The 18,668-nt window shown below is 46.0% G+C and overlaps 1 long non-coding RNA gene across 1 annotated transcript in view; it reads right to left on the bottom strand.

Annotated features, from left to right (window-relative positions):
• The window catches only part of LOC308593472, a 126,365-nt gene that overhangs the window by 60,560 nt on the left and 47,137 nt on the right, over positions 1-18,668 (bottom strand). The gene's annotated exons all lie outside the window — the stretch shown is intronic.

Here is an 18,668-nt window from a genome sequence, read left to right as displayed (position 1 = left end):
TCTCGCATCCCGGAAGAGAGAGGAGGAGGCAGCTGCCGCCTGCAGGGATCTCCAAGTCAGGTTAGACGTGCTTACAAAGCAGACACCCAGACAGGAGGGAATTGGGTTGGCGAGACGAACAGGCGGTCTGGTCTCTCACTTCGATGGGAACCTGCAACAGTATCCCAACTTTAGAGCAGATGTACTGTGCGCACTGCAACTGCTGAATAAAGACTTTAGAGATGAGCAAGAGAAGGTGGGATTCATCATGTCCCATTTGCATGGGGATGCTAAAGCATGGCTGCGCAATCTATGGAGAGATAAGGATCCGGCGCTCCAAGATGCGGATGCCTTTATTAAAGCGATGGATGGGTGTTTTTTATCAAGCATTGACGTGGATCTTGCCCGGAAGGAGGTGCATGGACTAAGGCAAGGGAGGGCCAGCGTAAGGCAATATCATGCCCGCTTTTTCGCTTTGGTCAGTGCCCTGGAATGGGACAGAGATTCGGCCCCTGTGGGAGACCTCTTTTGGGAGGGGCTGCACAGCTCGATTAAAGATGAAATCGCGAGGGGGGAGGGACCCCGGACCACCCAGGAGGTCGTTCAGAGGGCACTGGCAGTGGGGGTGCGGCTGGAAGAACGTCCGTGGAGCAGGGACGAAGGGCGTGCAGGGCGCGAACCAGCCAGGGGCCCCTCCTTCCTTCCCAGAGACGCAGCGCGGGCGCAATCCACGCCTCCACCAGGAGGAGGAGCGGAACCTATGGAGGTTGGAGGTGCAAGGGCTCAGTCAGCAACCAGAGCCCTAGCACCGGCAGCAGTGAAAGCGAAGCCTCCTAGAGGGAACAGGAAGTGTTACGTCTGTGAGGAGCCAGGGCACATGGCGAAAGAGTGTCCCCAGAGGCCCCACAAGCTCACTGCAGCCTCAGCAATGGTGACTGCAGCGACGCAGCAAGGTGGACCACAGCAGGGAAACGACGCAGTCTGGCTGGAGGAAGAGGCACTGGGGCCCAGCCAGACGTGTTAGTGACGCAGTCCCCAGAGATTTTACAGCCCGTGAACCCCCTCCCGCCCAAACCAGTAGTGAGGCTCACCGCATCTCTCCAGCTGCCCAATGGAATCACCATGGACGTGCCAATCACCGTGGACTCGGGCAGCGATGCGGACTTTATAGGGCAGGACTTTGTCGACAAACACGCTATACAGTTGCTGCCGGCCACACTGCCCCTGCAGGTTGTCACGGTGGATGGCAGGGAGCTGCTAGGGGGGCAAGTGGTGAAGCAGACGCCACCGATGGTGATGCGACTTGGGAATCACAAAGAAGTCATCAGCTTCAATGTCACTCAACTATCGGATACGCCCATTGTATTGGGAATGAGTTGGCTGGACAAGCACAGCCCAACGCTGGCTAGGTACCAGAGGCAGCTGATCTTCGGCTCTTCCTTTTGTGCTGAACACTGCATCGTGCCCCGGCAGGAAGGAGAGGAAGAGGAGTCACAGCTGCTGCTAGGCACGCTGCAAGCGATTCCCCACAAGTACGCAGAATTTTTGGAAGTTTTCTGCGAAAAGGAGGCGGACAGACTACCCCCTCACAGACCATATGACTGCAAAATTGACCTGCTGCCGGGGGCGGCGCTGCCTAAAGGGAAACTGTATTCCATGTCAGAGGACGAACTGCAAGAACTCAAGGAGTTCATAGATCATAATTTGGAGCGCGGTTTCATCCGAGAGTCCAAGGCAGCGGGGGGCAGTCCTGTATTCTTTGTTAAAAAGCGAGACACGCCCCAAAAAAGACTGGTCGTGGACTATCGCATTTTAAACAGTGGGACCAAGCCATCGGACTTCCCCATGCCCCGAATCGACGACCTCCTAGCGAAGGTGCGGAAGGGAAAAGTGTTCACCAAGTTAGACCTGCGAGGGGCGTACAACCTCATTCGCATGCGGGAAGGAGATGAGTGGAAGACGGCCATGTTCACGCCACTGGGGACCTACGAATATAGATTTATGCCTTTTGGATTGCAAAATGGCTCCCACGTTTTTCAAGCTTTCATGCATCACGTGTTGGCGGGACTTCTCTACAAGACGTGCGTCTGTTTCTTAGATGACATCCTGATCTTTTCGGAATCGCAGCAGGAGCATGACGGGCACGTCAAGGAAGTGCTGAGCAGGCTAAAGCAACATAGGCTCTACGCCAAGCTGGAGAAGTGCCAATTTGACGTGACGGAGGTGGACTTTCTGGGCTACAAGCTGTCTGACAAGGGGCTCGCCATGGACAGCGCCAAGGTTCGAGCGGTGTTGGATTGGAAGAGTCCACGCAACCGGAAGGAGGTCCAACGGTTTGTCGGCTTCGCGAACTTCTATCGCAAGTTTATCAAAGGCTTCGCTATGCAGACAGCGGCCATCACAGACACGCTTAGCTCCAAGAAAAAGAAGTTCGTTTGGACAGAGCAGGCGGAGCAGTCCTTTCAGGCACTCAAGCGTCTCTTCGCGTCGGAAGAGCAGCTGCTTCATGTCAACCCCAGCAGGCCGATGAGGGTGGAGACAGACGCCTCGGACAGAGCCGTGGGGGCGGTCCTGCTGCAGAAGGACCAGCAGGGGGTGTGGCGACCGGGAGCGTTTTACTCCAGGAAGCTCAGCAAGTCCGAGCAGAACTACACCATCTGGGACAGGGAGTTGCTGGCCATTCATGCAGCGTTCAAAGCGTGGAGGCACTTCCTGATCGGCGCCAAGCACACGGTGCAGGTTTGCACGGACCACAAGAATCTGGAGCACTGGCGCACGGCACAGTTCCTAAACCAGAGGCAGATACGTTGGGCTGAGTTCTTTGCGAACTTCGACTTCCGCATAGAGTATGTCCCGGGGGACACTAACATCATGGCGGACGCCCTCTCCCGTAAGCCACAGTATCTGGAGGACGCAACGCCAGCGGCCGCCATGCACATCTTCGCACCAACAGTGTGGGCGTGCGCCGCGGCCACCGTGGACCTGGAGGCGGTGCGACGAGCGTTGCAGGATGACTCCTTCGCGCAAGCAAAGATGGCAGAGGTGCAAAGGGGCAAGGCTGCGGCCGACGGTTTCCAGCTACGAGATGGATTGCTCATCCGTAAAGGGGCCATCTACGTGCCGGGAGACGACCTTCGCGCCAAGGTGCTGCAGCAGCTGCACGACGCGCCCACGGCCGGGCACTTTGGCAAGGAGAAGACGGTGGAATTAGTAGCCAGGGATTTCTGGTGGCCTGGAATGAGAGGGGAGGTCGCAGACTACGTGGCGAGGTGTGACACCTGCCAGAGGGCCAAGCCAGTGCACAGACCGCCGGCCGGACTGTTGGAACCGCTGCAAACTCCGGTCGAACCTTGGGAAAGGGTGGCTCTGGACTTTGTCACAGATCTGCCCAGCTCGAGAGGCAAGACGGCAGTGCTGGTGGTGGTGGACCTGTTTTCCAAGATGGCACATTTCATTCCGTGTGCGAAGGTGGCCACGGCGGAGCAAACCGCCAAACTGTTCATAGACCACGTGTTCAAGGTTCACGGTCTGCCACGGTCTATTCTGTCCGACCGGGGGCGGCAGTTCATCTCGAATTTCTGGCAGAAGCTGATGGGCTTCCTGAACGTCAAGATCAACCTGGCGTCAGCGAGACACCCGCAGACCAACGGGCAAGCGGAGCGGGTCAATGCCATCATGCAGCAGTACCTGAGATGTTATGCAAATCAACAGCCTGCGACGTGGGTGGATTACCTGCCGCTTGCCGAGTTCGCCTACAACAACACGAAGCACGTGTCCACGGGGGTCACGCCGTTCTTCGCCAACAATGGGAGGCACCCCAGAACCTTCCCGGGACTGGAAAGAATGGGGGAGGGGGAGCCGCAGACAGCAGATGCGTTCGCGTCGGAGCTGCAGGAAGTCCACGATCAGCTGAGGCGCCACCTGGAGCTGGCCAAACACGCATACAAGGTACAAGCGGACAAGCACAGAAGGGTTGGCGAAGAGCTCCACGTGGGAGACTGGGTCTGGTTAGCAGCCCACGCAGTGCCGGCCAGGTCGTTGGCCAAGAAGAAACTAGGGCATAAACAACTGGGGCCCTACCAAGTCGAAGAGCAGGTCAACCCGGTAGCTTTCAGACTGGCACTTCCGGAGGGTTCCAGAATGCATCCGGTGTTCCACAGATCGGTGCTCACTCCCTACAAGGCACCGCACAGGTTCCAGGAACCCGGAACGGCGCCGAGTCCGGTCAGAGACAGAACAGGGCACGCGGGAGTGGCACAGAAGGAGCGCATCAACGAAGTCACGGAGATTTTGGACTCCAGATGGGGGGAAGAGGGGGTAGAATACTTTCTCGCCAAGGAGGGCACCCCGGCCAGTGCGAACAGCTGGGTGCCGGGCTACGCCTTGGACGAACCTCTACTCAAAGACGAGTTTCACGCCCTCTTCCCACATAGACCAATGCCAGCAGACTTTTTCGACGGCTGGCTTTTCACGCCCACGCTTTCGGCCAGCACTTTCCGGGGGTTCGACTCGGACGAGGACCCGACACAAGACGTCCATTCCCCGGAGGGGTCACCCTCGGGATCTGCATCAGAACCCTCGTATTGGTGGGACGATAGACCAGAGGAGCAGTTCCGCAGAAAGTGGCTGGAATGCCCAGGACGAGCAACGCCGCCAGGAGGAAGTGAGGGAGAGACGGACATGGACGTTTTCGGGGACGACCCTGGTTTCGAGCACGGCGGCACAGAGATGGAAGCGGAGGTGACAGTCGTCGACGGGAGCAGGGAGGAAGACCCGGGAGCCTTCAGATGGAGGCCCGCCACGGGAAGCGAACGATATCCGACGTTCGTCCCTTTGCAACAGCAGCACCCAGCTCCAGCACCGGAAGGAGGGGAGGGGGGAATGGGGGGCTTCGAGGGGGGGATGGATGTCAGGGGTTTAGGAGCAGAGGCAAGGGCAAGGGAGGAAACAGAGAGCGAAGGGGAGGAGGCAGAAGAAAAGATGAGTGATGACGACGACCCGAGATCTCCGAGTCTTTCCAGTGAATCAGAGGATTCACAGAAAGGAGCACCAGTGGCCAGGGCAAGGGGGGAGTTTAGGGGGGCACCCCAGGAAGATAGAGCCAGAGGGGACTCAGAGGAGAGCAGTTGGAAATCGGGACCAGCGTCACCGCTAGGGAGCAGGGAGGAGGAAGGGAGCCAGGGGGCAAGCGCTGGCAGCTCACCACAGGAGGGAGGGCATGAGTCAGGAGTGGCCACACCTCCATCGGGGAGCGAAGAAACGGTTAAGCGGAAAGTGGAAGGTTGGGCGCGCGCGCCAAGTTCAAATGCAGAGGAAGGCGGCGCAGTAAGCAGCCCGGAAAGGGAGCCAGGTCCTAAAGCCCGGCGCAAGGAGGCAGGAGGGTCCGGGTCAGCGTCAGAAGAATCCCGGAAGGAAGAAACCCCGGGGGGCAGAGGGACCCAGAGGAGAACAGTCAGGCGGAAAAGGTGGAGCAGGGCTAGGATATTAAGTTGGTGCACAAGGGGCGGAGAATCAGACGGAGCTTCGCCGATCTAGCTACTAGACGTAGAGTTGCACGCAGCAGCTTGAGAATGGAAACTGTAACTCAATAAAGACTTTTACTTAATGATCGCTGGCTAGCGTGATCCTCTGTGAGCTAGGATCTTCGAGCAGCTCTGACAGTTAGCATGGCTGGTCAATGAATGAGTCTTCCGTTAAAGTTCTACACATGCCTCATTCTCAGAGTAAATCACAGTGGGGTCCTTTGCATGCTTCTTGCGCCTGAACATAGATTAGATCCATGATCCATGCAAAAAATCCAGGTTTAGAAACCTGCATGCTCATTGGTTGAAAACAGAAGTTGGAGACTGCAGCTGGAACAGTAGTCAAATAAATAATAAAAACAAAAACATACCAAAGTCATTTATTACCAGCCAGAAGGTTGTACCAAATAATGCAACACTCTTACACCTGGAGCCAGGGATGCTCCTAAGGCATGCTTATATTGTGGCCCATGAGATGCTCAATGATCCCACCATTTTTGCAGTTCTAGACAAGGAGTGGGGTGGGGAATTGAGCCTCTGTTGGGAACCAAATACAGATGGTCACACAAGCTGTATGCCAGGGGCCGGGGACCTTTTTGCCTCCGCGGACAAGATCCTTATCAGATCCTAACCTTCCAGGCCAAATTTGACACTTGCGTGGGGCTGTCCACCTGTCAATCACCTGACATCACAATGACATTAGGCAATTGGTACTTTGAAACCCCAAGTACAGAGCTTGCAGACAGCCTTGTTGTTGTTTAAATAAAACCTAATGCTTTGGCTTTACCACCCAGTTTTTTATTTTCATTTTTTAAAGTATAATAAGCATAAAATGGCCAGGCCCCATGATGTCCAATATTCCTGTGGCATAATTCTGTAGGTATTAAGACATATATATTTTCATACAATGATGTGCATTGTTGTATGTATTTGTTTATGCACTGCTTACTTTAGGAAATCTGGAGTATATACCATATTTTTCGCTCCATAAGACACACTTTTTCCCTCCTAAAAAGTAAGGGGAAATGTCTGTGTGTCTTATGGAGCAAATGCGTGGTCCCTGGATTTGAATTGCCCAGGGGCAAAAAGTAGATCACCCTTTTTTTTTTAAGAAAGAGGAAAAGGGCTGTTGAAACAAAGCCACTGAGCAGCTGATCAGTAAGTGACTGGGAGGGGAGATAAGGGGCTCTAGCAATAAAGGAGGCTGCCTGGGAGGGGGGAGGTAAAGACAGTGAACTTGCAAGGAGAGGAGACAGAAAGACTAAAGCAATGAGGAGAGAAATTAGAAAAAAGGAGGAGCAAAAAACTGCTGCAGCTAAGGAGAAGACACTAAGGCAAACAAGAAGGAAGGGGGTATTGAAACAAAGCCACTGAGCAGCTGATCGGCAAGGGATCGGGAGGGAGATAAGGGACTCTAGAGATAAAGGAGGCTGCCTGGGAGGGGGGAGGTAAAAGCACATGGATCCTCAGGATTTTTGCATTGGGTCACCCCAAATTCACCATCAGATCACATAGCATATCCATGGCTACAGCCTGCACCCAAAACACATATGCACCTACTGTTTCGTGGTGCCTCAATGGCACAAAAACGTGGTTACAAAGCATGGGTCCTCAGGATTTTTGCATTGGGGTACCCCAAACTCACTGCCAAATCACATATCATGTCCATGGCCACAGCATGAACCACAAAAATCATACATCCACTATTTCATTTAGATTTTTTTTTTCTTGTTTTCCTCTTCTAAAAACTAGGTGCGTCTTATGGTCAGGTGCGTCTTATGGTGCGAAAAATACGATATATGTGTGTATATATATATGCATAATAATGTGTATAATGTGTCATAATTGTTTTGTTAGTAGAACCTGGGGTGGGGGGGACCTTGCTTTTTGTCAAGATTAAGGAGGCAGAAATTAGAGAAAACCCATTCAGAGACACTTGGCATTAAGACTTTTGAAAAATTCCCTTAGCTCCAAGGGAAGTAGAACCACAGGAAAGGCTTGATGAATGAGGCATTGGATGGTTCCCTCTTTGCTGCAGGACCTTTGCATTTGTTTCCCTCCTAAATAGACTTCTATAAGTAGTATCTTCCTTTAACTACATAGAGCACCAGGAACTCATCCCTTTGGTCTGTCACTGGAGCATTCATTTCCCACCGCACAAGAGTTCAGTTCCAATTTCCCAAACGTTGTGTGAGATTGGCCTTGCCTCACCCAGAAGCAGTTTTTTCTCTTTTTGTTAGCATGACCTTCCATGAGAACATCATTCAAGTGGAAAACTTAAACTATTAACCATTACTTAAGGTTTGTGACTCAGTGACACAGAACTTCAGCACAGTATACTGAATATGGAATTCAGCCGCATAGAAAACATAGTGACCACATTGCCAGAGCCACCTGCCCTCGCCATTTCTGGTGTGGGATTTGGTTATTCCTCAAAGAAATCTGAAACTCTGCTTGTACAAAATAAATCTTAAAATTATATCTCTGAAAATAATATTTTAAATGATAAAGGCACAGTTCAGTCCAGTGAATAGTTCTTCAGGGTCGTCATTTCAGTGGGATCTCCAGTTCACTCATATGAAAGGCTGCACTGATTCACTGTGCAAATTAATACAAACAAATCCTCTTGAGGCATTATGAAGAGGCCAGCGTCAACACACAAGAAGGCAGCAGGTACGACTGCACTAGCTCCACCCCCTCCATCACCATTTCCAGCACCTTCCACTTAATGATTTACCGAATTTCTGAAATATGCAGGGAGTTTCCACAAATACAAAAAGCTCCCTGCTACAGAAAGACATCTTCCATGTGGCAGAAATGAAGAAGGCTAGAGCTACACACATACTATATCCAAATAAACTTCTGCATTCAGTCACCAATCAGTTTTGATAAGTAGAAGGGTGAATTTTGTGTTGTTTACCTATTAACTGACAAAATTCCTGGAGATTCCTTGGTGGAGGGGAAATTCCTGTTGGAAGTAGAAAAGACCAAGAAACAGATGCTGAAATGATGTTGATCATGGCTCATTTTCTTCCATCCTGAAAACTGCCCTTGTGGGGGTTATTATGGGTTGCTTTGGTAATTTTGATTTGCCGTGTTTCTATACTCTGTTCTTTTGTACCTGAATTTCTACTGTTTCAGTTTGTGTCCATTGGCCACAATACCAAACAAGCTGGCTGACCGATTACATGAAGGAAACTGAGGTCTTTATTTGTCTATCTCACTTATACCCACCGTGTGTGTGTGTGTGTGTGTGTGTGTGTGTGTGTGTGTGTGTGTGTTTGGTGGTCACTAGTCTGAAAGCTTGTTCAAATTATAATTCATATATGGATTTTGACCCTTATTAACTTGAGCATGATTCACCACAGTTCTTACAGCCAATTTGGTATGTACTGTATATTGAAACCAGTCTCATCCCCAGGGCTGTGTATTTTTGACTTAGCTCATGGATAGTTCCTATGTATTATCTTTGTTTCAACAAAGCAATCATTTGTAAATTAACAGCAAGGAAATCTGGATTCTCAGTTTGAAATCAAAGGCTTTTGGTTTTGTGTCATGTACTGGCTACAAATAAGTCCTTGAAGTCTTCACATACCAGAGAATAAAATTGGCTTAGTTTTTTTATACATAGTATCAGAAACTACGTGAATGTTTTGTCTAAAAACATATAATTGATATGTAGGGAGTTTGCTCATATAGCAATATGGAAAAATGCACTGCACTACAACATTAAAGCATTACAAAAGAGCAGAACATATTTTTATTAGAAAAGTAGAAAGCCATATTATATATCAAGTCACACCATTATCCACCTCGCCCTCTGCTGTCTGACTTACAGTGACTCTCCAGAGGTTCATGCAGGATTTGATCCCCGTACTACCTGGAGATGTGGGGACCCAACCTGAAACATTCTGTGCAAAATGTGTCTTCTCCCACTGTCCTACAGCTCTTGCCCAAAATTTTGAGGGCAATTGAACCAAGCAGGTGTCTCCTTTGCACCCACCCCCATTTCTGCCCATTGCATTTGTGTTCATGAGGAAGAGGACTGCTTGTACAGCCTGTGGTGTATTCACCTCCTTCTTCAGAAGCTGCCTACACTGAAAAGGGCCTGTAGCAAGGGCATGTATTAAACTATTTCACTCAGTTCTTGCATCCAACCTTATGCTCCACAACAACTCCTCTGTGGAGGAAAGCACTGGGCTATTCATCTAACTTTTATCAGTGTTTATATTGCTGGGAAAATATTTGCTATTTCACTGGGCAGAATATTAATGGAACAGAAAACAAATAAACTAGAGGTTTAAGGTTGGGATTTGATCAAAGTGTTGAACTAAAGAAAAACCTCATTGGTAGGCAGTTGAGGACAAAGGGGAAGGTTTTGCCCTGGCATGAAAAAAAAGGTATATTATTTCTTTATTTAGACAAGACTGAAGTATCGGAATTTCAGTGCCCTCATCTGGTTACAGCAAAAGAAGAATGTTGACTTCTCCTAAATGGTTCTTGTTTAATAAAGAAATCTACATTTTTGAAAATAAAACCTTGGGCTAGATCCAGACTAAGCATGGCTAACCCCACTTACCTGGAAATAAGCCCCATTGCATTCAATAGGATTTACTTCTTATAAGCCATTGTTAGACTTGCACTGTTAGCTGTATTTAGTTCCCATTGAAATCAGTAGAACTTTTCCAACTGATTCCATTGGGACCCAAGTGCAACAAATTCAGCTCCTTTTTCCTTCATTTGTTGCATTGCTTTACACATTCATAGGCTCTGCAACTTTGTAGCATTCACATGCAATAGGATCTCTCCTTAGTTCTCATCCATTAAATGCACTAGGTGTGGGATCATACTGAACTTCATTTAATATGCTTTGTGAAGTAGGAGACATGAATGCCAGTATGATTTATAACACAAAAATAAATGTAAATTTAGCACTCTGTCATTTTGTAGGTTAGACTTGAGCCTTTTTTGAAGGCGCCACTCATGATTTGATCAGAGTTGTGATTATAGTAGGAGAAGTCTCATAGCATTGGACAGAAGCTCAGCAGCAAGATGAGCAGCTTATGAGAATATCAATGTGTTCCTGTCTGATTGAAAGTGTTAAAATCTATCATCACGTTAACAAATTAAGGTAAGAGTATGCTATAATAATGTAGTGTGATTATATTGTGAGGAGAGCATTCAGGAAATATTTGAGCCCCCACTTTAATTCTTGAAATACTGTGGAAATGGATTCACTAAATATGAGGACCAGGGTGGACTGCTGAACCAGGGATGGGGAAGCTGCAACTCTTTATATGTTGTTGGATTCCCATCAGCCCCAGTCAGCATGGCCAGTGACCAGGAGTGATGGGTCTTCTTGTCCAACAATCTCTGAAGGCACCCAGGTTCTCCATCCCTTGGTTAGAGCATTGGCGTTGGGCTGACAAGACACAAATGCATCCTGAGACATGGAGCTCCCTGAGTGAACTTGAGCATTTCCTTTCTCCCCTACCCTACAGATTGTTGTGAGAATAAAATAAGAGGGTAGAGGGAGGTGATGCTTGAGACATTGGACTACAGCAGAATAAATATCTAAGGTATATTTTTTAAAAGGCTTTCTGTATACCTAGAATGCTAAGCTATAGAACAAGCAAGGTGAGGGGGTGTTTGAAAGTCAACACTCTCTGCTCATCTGAGGTTGTGAGTAACTGGATGGATATAAATAAAGACTGTGTGGAAAGTGAAGATTAGAACAAACAAATTGGCCATCCTACTGCTACAGATGTCAGAATTCTGTTTAAATGACTTTCAAATATAACTTTTCCAACTTCTGAAGGTACTTTTTCCCTTTGAAAAAAATCAATGCAGATATTTTGACCAAGGCAGAATTTATCTGAAGTCAACTCGGTGAAGCTTTCCTGGAGACAGAACATGCAGCAGAACTGTAACATTTCAGTTCAGCCATATTTGTTGTCTTCTCAAATTATCACATAGTCTTACGCTATGGCTGTGAATGGACAGACTTTTAAGTGACATAGTATATGTATCGACCTGCAAATCCATTACCTAGCAATATTGCCCCTTTTATTTCACTTTGCAGATTTTTGAACAGCTGCACTGGAGTATGGAAAGAGTTGGTTTTCACTTCATTGTTTGTCTAATCTAGAAAAGATTTGCTTGAAAGCATACTGCAATTTTAAGAAATGATGGTATACAAGTCATGACCCAAGTGTTCATCAGTGGCTGGGACACTGAGTCAGATGCTACAATGTCACCAGACAAGGATCCACAGCAAGTTCCTGGCTTGGATCCTGAGGTGAGCAGGGGACTGGAAGCAGGAACCCACTAAATCAGAGCCTCCAGATCCAATACCCTCACAGGCATTTTCCATGAGCCCAGGAACCAAGTGCCTCCAATATGACCTCATCAGTCCAATGTTGTAGGAAGCATGCCATACAAAAGGCCTTCGAAGTCCCCATCTTCCAGCCAGATCAGGGTTGGCTACCGGAGAGACACTAGTTCTCCAAAATAGGTGGAGTGGAAGGAGATGCTCACAAGGCCTTAGTTCACTTTCAGCCTATGTTGTAGCATGTTGCTCAAGAGGATCTCTTTTATGGTGTTGCACTGCAAAACAACTTGCCTGGCTGACTTCTTCTGTGGGCTCCTCCTCAGGAGAAGAAGATGACAATACAATACAGTGGTACCTCGGGTTGCATACGCTTCAAGTTACATACGCTTCAGGTTACAGGCTCCGCTAACCCAGAAATATTGCTTCAGGTTAAGAACTTTGCTTCAGGATGAGAACAGAAATCATGCTCCGGCGGCGTGGCGGCAGCAGGAGGCCCCATTAGCTAAAGTGGTGCTTCAGGTTAAGAACAGTTTCAGGTTAAGTACGGACCTCCGGAATGAATTAAGTGCTTAACCCGAGGTACCACTGTAATTTATATTGGAAGTAAATACATATTTCTGTGTTAATATTTTTTTTAACCTCCAGCAATTTGGCTAAAGCAATGGCTTGACCTATACCATAAGCTATGCTTACTACTTTATGTATCACATCATGTTTGGTGGTATCATCAGTCACTGCGGAAGAATATATACCCAACCAACTTTTCTAAGTGAAGGAGAATGCTGTCAAACACTGGAAGATCTAAATTAGATCCAACAGAATCCTGATGTAGCAGCCTGCATGGTAGCTAAAGGGAATCTGAATTGGCCAAAGCTGAGTTGTCTCCAGTCCACATGGAGTTAATGCCTCAGCATTGAGATAAAAAAGGTAAAGGTAAAGGACCCTGGACGGTTAAGTACAGTCAAAGGTGACTATGGGGTGCAGCACTCAACTCACTTTTCAGGCCGAGGGAGCCGGCGTTTGTCCACAGACAGCTTTCCGGGTGATGTGGTCAGCATGACAAAACCGCTACTGGTGCAACGGAACACCATGATGGAAGCTAAAGCGCACAGAAACGGCATTTACCTTCCCGTTGCAGCAATACCCATTTATCTACTTGCACTGGCGTGCTTTTGAACTGCTAGGCTGGCAGAAGCTGGGACAGAGCAATGGGAGCTCTCCCTGTTGCACGGATTCGAATCGTCAGCCTTCTGATTGGCAAGCCGAAGAGGCTCAGTGGTTTAGACCACAGCGCCACCCACACCCTATCTCAGCAATAACACAACAGTTGCCTCTCCCTGACACAGTGGTTGTTATGCCTGATCCTTCATTCCTATTTGCCCTTTTAGGAGCTTCACCAGTCTGCAACGTATTTCAGATTTGCTGCTCTTTAAAGTGGCAAAAGCAACAGTCTTCTTTCAAGTTATGTGATATTTAAATTCTGCACCATAGATTATTTTGATTTAGTTTTCAAGGATAGTGCATTAAATCACTCTAATCAGCCATTTCTATTCTTACATCAATATGAGGTCATTAGGTGTAAGACTACATCTTTCTTTGCTTGTGCTATTATTTCACATTGCAGGTGTCAGAAGTGACTTTGATGGCTTTTCATTGTCAAAAATGTGAAACAGTGGCAACAAAGGAATAAATATGGACTCAGCAGAGAAATCTAAGAGTGATCATCCTGGTTGTGACACAGATATCCTATATGCCCAGAGGAAAAATCCATATAAACTGATAGAAATGTTGGCTGCATTGATTTCAAGGAAACTTAATTTTTATGCGACATCTGAATGCCCCATCTGCTAAAAGACTAAAAGAAACCCACACAGTTAAGAGAGATATAAACTCTGGCCAAAACTCCAAGCTCTCTAGACATTTAATAGACCAGTGATTTTATTATTCATGGTGGCTATATGGAATCCCACTTTCAGAGCCAATATGCTACTAAATACTAGTTCTCAGAAAGAAACATCAGAGGAAACCTGTTGCCTCCACACCCTCCTTCCAGGAGGCAACTGATTGGCCACTCTAGGAAGCAGGTGCTGGACTTTGTGGTGGGGGGAAGGGCAGGGTAAAATTTTAATTAATAAATAATAGATGGACCTTTGGTAGGGTGACCACTTATGTATTATCAAAAAAAGAAGAAGCAAATATTATCAAGAACAGAAGGGAAAGGACATAGATCTGCACATCATTTGCATGTGCTGATTTATGTGCATAGATGCAAAAACCGAAATACAGTGGTACCTCGTGTTAAGTACTTAATTCATTCTGGAGGTCTGTTCTTAACCTGACACTGTTCTTAACCTGAAGCACCACTTTAGCTAATGGGGCCTCCTGCTGCCACCGCGCCGCCGGAGCACGATTTCTGTTCTCATCCTGAAGCAAAGTTCTTAACCCAAGGTACTATTTCTGGGTTAGAAGAGTCTGTAACCTGAAGCGTATGTAACCCGAGGTACCACTGTACATCTCGCCATAATCGGGAAGAGTATGGTAAAGTGACCTGTGAACCTGCTCAGTCTGCTGTCCATGGTCCAGTTCTTAAAATGTGCCCTATTTAGCCTCCCTAAGTCAAGGAGAAATCCCCCTAAGGTTAACTGAGCACAACATAGATAGTATCCCTTAGGTGTTGGAAGGTCAAAGTCAATGCTGAATGCCTAAATCATTGGTGGGTTAATATCTCTGTGGCCCATGCTTGCCCAGTTGCAAGATGTTAAGCCCTGTTATGCTTTAATAGGCATTTCAGATCTCTCTTATCTCAATTCGTCTATGATTATTGCACATTTGATTGTCAGCCATACAGAGACAACTCTGAAATCCTGTTTGACTCCGAAGCCCATGAGTACCAAATGTGCAAAGGGGCCAGTGGGAAGTTGCAGGGAGTGCGCACTTCTTAATGGTGGTCACATACTGTTTGGCCAAGGTTCCCATCCCCATCTTGTTAACCCAATGTATGCGGGCGTGGCCCCTTCAAACTGATGCTATTCACATGTCAACTGGGGATGCGACAAGCCCGTGTGGTGGCACTGGGGTCAGTGACAAGCCCTGTATGCTGAATAGGCCTTAAATGATGGTCTGTTTGTGTGGAGCACCTCCCCATGGAGTTCCAGCATGCATGTTTTTCTTTTCAGCAGGAACGATTTATGGATCCATGTGAAGAGTCTCATACAAAGAGTCTGCCACATGGAGTGACGTCTTCCCAATGGTTTAGTTTTCATGTCGCTACTGTCATGCATTTATAGAGGTGCATATGTCATGTGTGAGTGGCCCTAGGAACAGTGTAGAATTGGTACTTCTATAAATACATTTTAAAATAATTATATCTCCTGGGAATTCCACCATTCAATAATGGTGCCTGCCTTACTTGGCCCCAAAATGTCATTAATAGCATGTGTGTGTGATTGGGAACAACAAAAAATCATTCTCAAGTACAATTTATTTACGCATGCATCTACATACCTGTGTGGGCAATTGTTATTGTTTCTAGCAAACAATTATAAATGATTTTACAGAGGAAATTGGTGTTTTTTATGTAACAATGATGGACTATTCTGTGTTGTCTATTTATATAAATTAGGTTAGTGTTCACTTTTACTTGGGAGTTGTTTGGCGTTTGGGGGTGACTTTTGTGCCATTTCCAAGAAGGGGATGTGAAATGTGAGTGAGATTTTCAAAGCAGCAATTTCTTTCTTGCACCCTCAAAAAAGAGGGGGGAGAGAGAAAAGAAAGCTTAATTATCTATATTCAAATAACAAGGAACAAAGTATAACGTTAGGAGTGACTTTTGCACAGATTTTTGGCTACATCAGGGAACTTTTTTCTAATCTATTGTCTCTCTATTGTGGGTGCTTTATAACACTTGACACCTTTTCAGTTCTTTAAAAGCACCTGTAAATGTTTAGTGAATTGCTTCATTTTGTTAGGAAATTGCAGTAGATCATCCTGACTTTTAAAGTGGGGTTTTTGGTTTTTTTGTCTTGCATGCCTTGTGTGCCCTTATGACTGGCTTCATGCAGCCAGGGGTTTCTGTGGGTTAATAAACGACCTAACTGCTGTGCATTCTTTAGAATCCATATGAAGCTACCTTTTTTTGGTTGCTGTTTATGGAACTTGGTGGTGATATAGTTGCTCTAGTGAGCCTCCTTGGGCTCAGGTACTCTGGGGATCTGCACGTGGTGCTTTATTTATACTTATATTCCGCACCTCCTACTTTCAGCCCCATGAATGGCTGCATATCCGCAAGTATTTCCTCACACAGAGTGTGAGCTCCTGTTTGTCTATCAGAGCTCTTGTCTGGGTTAACTGAACAGTCCGTCATCCAGTGTAGAGTAACACACAGGCCACTGAAGTTCTTCCATCACTGGCTATGGAAAAAGAAAGACCTGTGTGTACTTTGAGGGCTTTGCCATACCACAGCCCACAAAGGGAGCCCCACAGGGTCTCCTGGATTGTGATTATGAGGCTCAATATTACTTCACTCATGATGTGTGAGCAAGTCCTCCTTGACAAACAAACACGTGGCTAAAATTAGAAATGTGCTGTAGCATAACTCACTGGAAAATATGTCTTAAGATTCAACCACCTTGTCTGAACAACATGGAACTGCCTTCTGTGGTCTGCTCCTTGGAATATATACTGAAAATAAGAAACATCCATGCTTTTTGTGACATGGCAAAGATTCCTAGCCTCAGTTATCTATAATGTGGAAAGCAGTTCAGTGATTAATCAAGGAAGACAACTGAAATTACCATTATTACCCCTATGTGGCAACTTCCTAAACAGGGCTTTGCAAGGCTGCAGCTCTTCTCATCTATATGTATCTCATAGACGTAACCTGGAGTATTGCACTGAATTTACAATATGAGCTCTTATCTGAATATTTTATCCTGAAAATCATTGTTTTCGGTTCATTCAAACACTTGTAATAGCTTCCATTTTAAGGATACTTATTCATATACCTTTCAGTGCTTGCCAACATAAGAATCTAATGGGCATGCATTGCAGCTGGGCAATCATTCGATTGCTTCAGCACTTGCACAAATCTCCATTCAATGCATTAATGAAATGAGTGGAAAAAAATGTACTCATTCACCACATGCTGAATGGCCAACTCGGCAAACAGCAAAGCAATCAAGAACAGCATTGTCACATGACCAGCTGCACTGTGTGTCCATTGGGTCCTCTCATGTTGGCTGAATTTACCTTTATGAGAATTCCTTAGCTTTGTTTTTGTGGGGAAATAGCAATGCAGAATTCTAATGACAGCTGTTGTGTGTGGCAAAACAGGCTTGCCAAGGCAGCTGTTACATGAGCGCTTTCCTAAAAAAAATCACAATATCACATAGAGTAAGCAACAATCATTCATGAAATAATGTAAGAAATGCTTTAAAGCTGGGATGGCAGTGAGGGAAGAGAGAGATACAGATATATTTGAAGTAGTCGAGTTCGTGTAAATTTTTTTTTTGAAAAAAATTGGTGACCACACAGGATTTTTAAAAATCCAAAATTTAAAGCAGCTCAGAAAACAAATCCCCCTGGCTGGGATAATCAGCTAGAACATTGTTGGGTATATTTTTTCTAGAGAAGTGATACTGATAATAAAAGAGTGCACCATAAATAAGGGATAATGTTCAGGTGGAAGGCTTGGTTCTTGGTTTATTCCCTAAAGGGCAATATTCTGGATATTATACTGAGAGGTTTCAGCACATGTTTTCATCACTCAGGATTGCTACCCTTTAAACCAGAACATGTAAATGAAATATTTTTACATGGCAAAACTAACTTTCAGGAGGGTGTAATGTAACTCTACGATTGACTGCACTCTCAAGTACTATTGAAGGTGATAGTCTTTTAACTTAAGTTAATGAAAAATATCAACCCTGGCTTTACTAAAGGTACCTTGTATAATAATCAGCACAAAGATGGAGGAGGAGGAGGAGGATTAACAAACCACCAGACCCAAAGCAGCAGAAAAAGAAAGAATGTACCAAACATCTGTTTATGAATAGCTCTGGGTTTTTGTTTTTTTGTTTTTGCTCTGATTGCATGTTTGAAGTCCACTTTCCATAAATTATCTAATAATTGCATGTATAATATTTGTTTTGCATGCTAAGAGGGGAAAATAAAAGTAAACAAGCTATTTTGTCTAGAGCTAAAGCTAGTAGTCATGGTAATGCATAAAGCGTTCAAATGGCTTTAAATAACAGCGAGGATACCAAAGGGCATTATTCCTTTAAGCAGTACAAATGGACCCAATTCGCCTACACAGACATATAGTTGTCAAGAAGTTACCCTGGGAAATCTTGGAGATGCTCTCAGGATCTCTCCGTCATTTTGAAGAGAGTCCTGCTTGACACTCTCTCCCTGTAATTATCAAAGATGAGAGTTTTTCAGAGAATGAAAAACTACTCTGTGTCTAACATGGAGGAGCATGCAAAAGACAGTTAGTATATGCTGTCATGAGACGTAGTGAGTTTATAGCAAAATCTAATTGTTTAATTAGCATGAATAATGTGGAAATGTGATGTTTTCTCTAAGTGCATTGGTGTTTTTATGATTTTTTTTAAAAAAGTTCTGTATTTGCTACTTATTTTCTCACCAATACTCAAAGGGGGGGGGGATCAATCCAACTCATATTGCATCTGAAATCATAAATCAACTCTAGGTCAATCAGATAGTCTGATTCTTGTCTGACCTTCCATGAATACTTGCATGGGGCCAAAATAATCTGACAGATGATTCAGCAAATAGCTCTTCCCACTTTTGTTGTTTGGTGAATCAATGAAATGCAG

The sequence above is a fragment of the Podarcis bocagei genome (genome assembly GCF_964188305.1).
Source record: "Podarcis bocagei genome assembly, chromosome: 8".
Taxonomy (NCBI): domain Eukaryota; kingdom Metazoa; phylum Chordata; class Lepidosauria; order Squamata; family Lacertidae; genus Podarcis; species Podarcis bocagei.
This window is presented reverse-complemented; position numbering and strand designations above follow the sequence as displayed.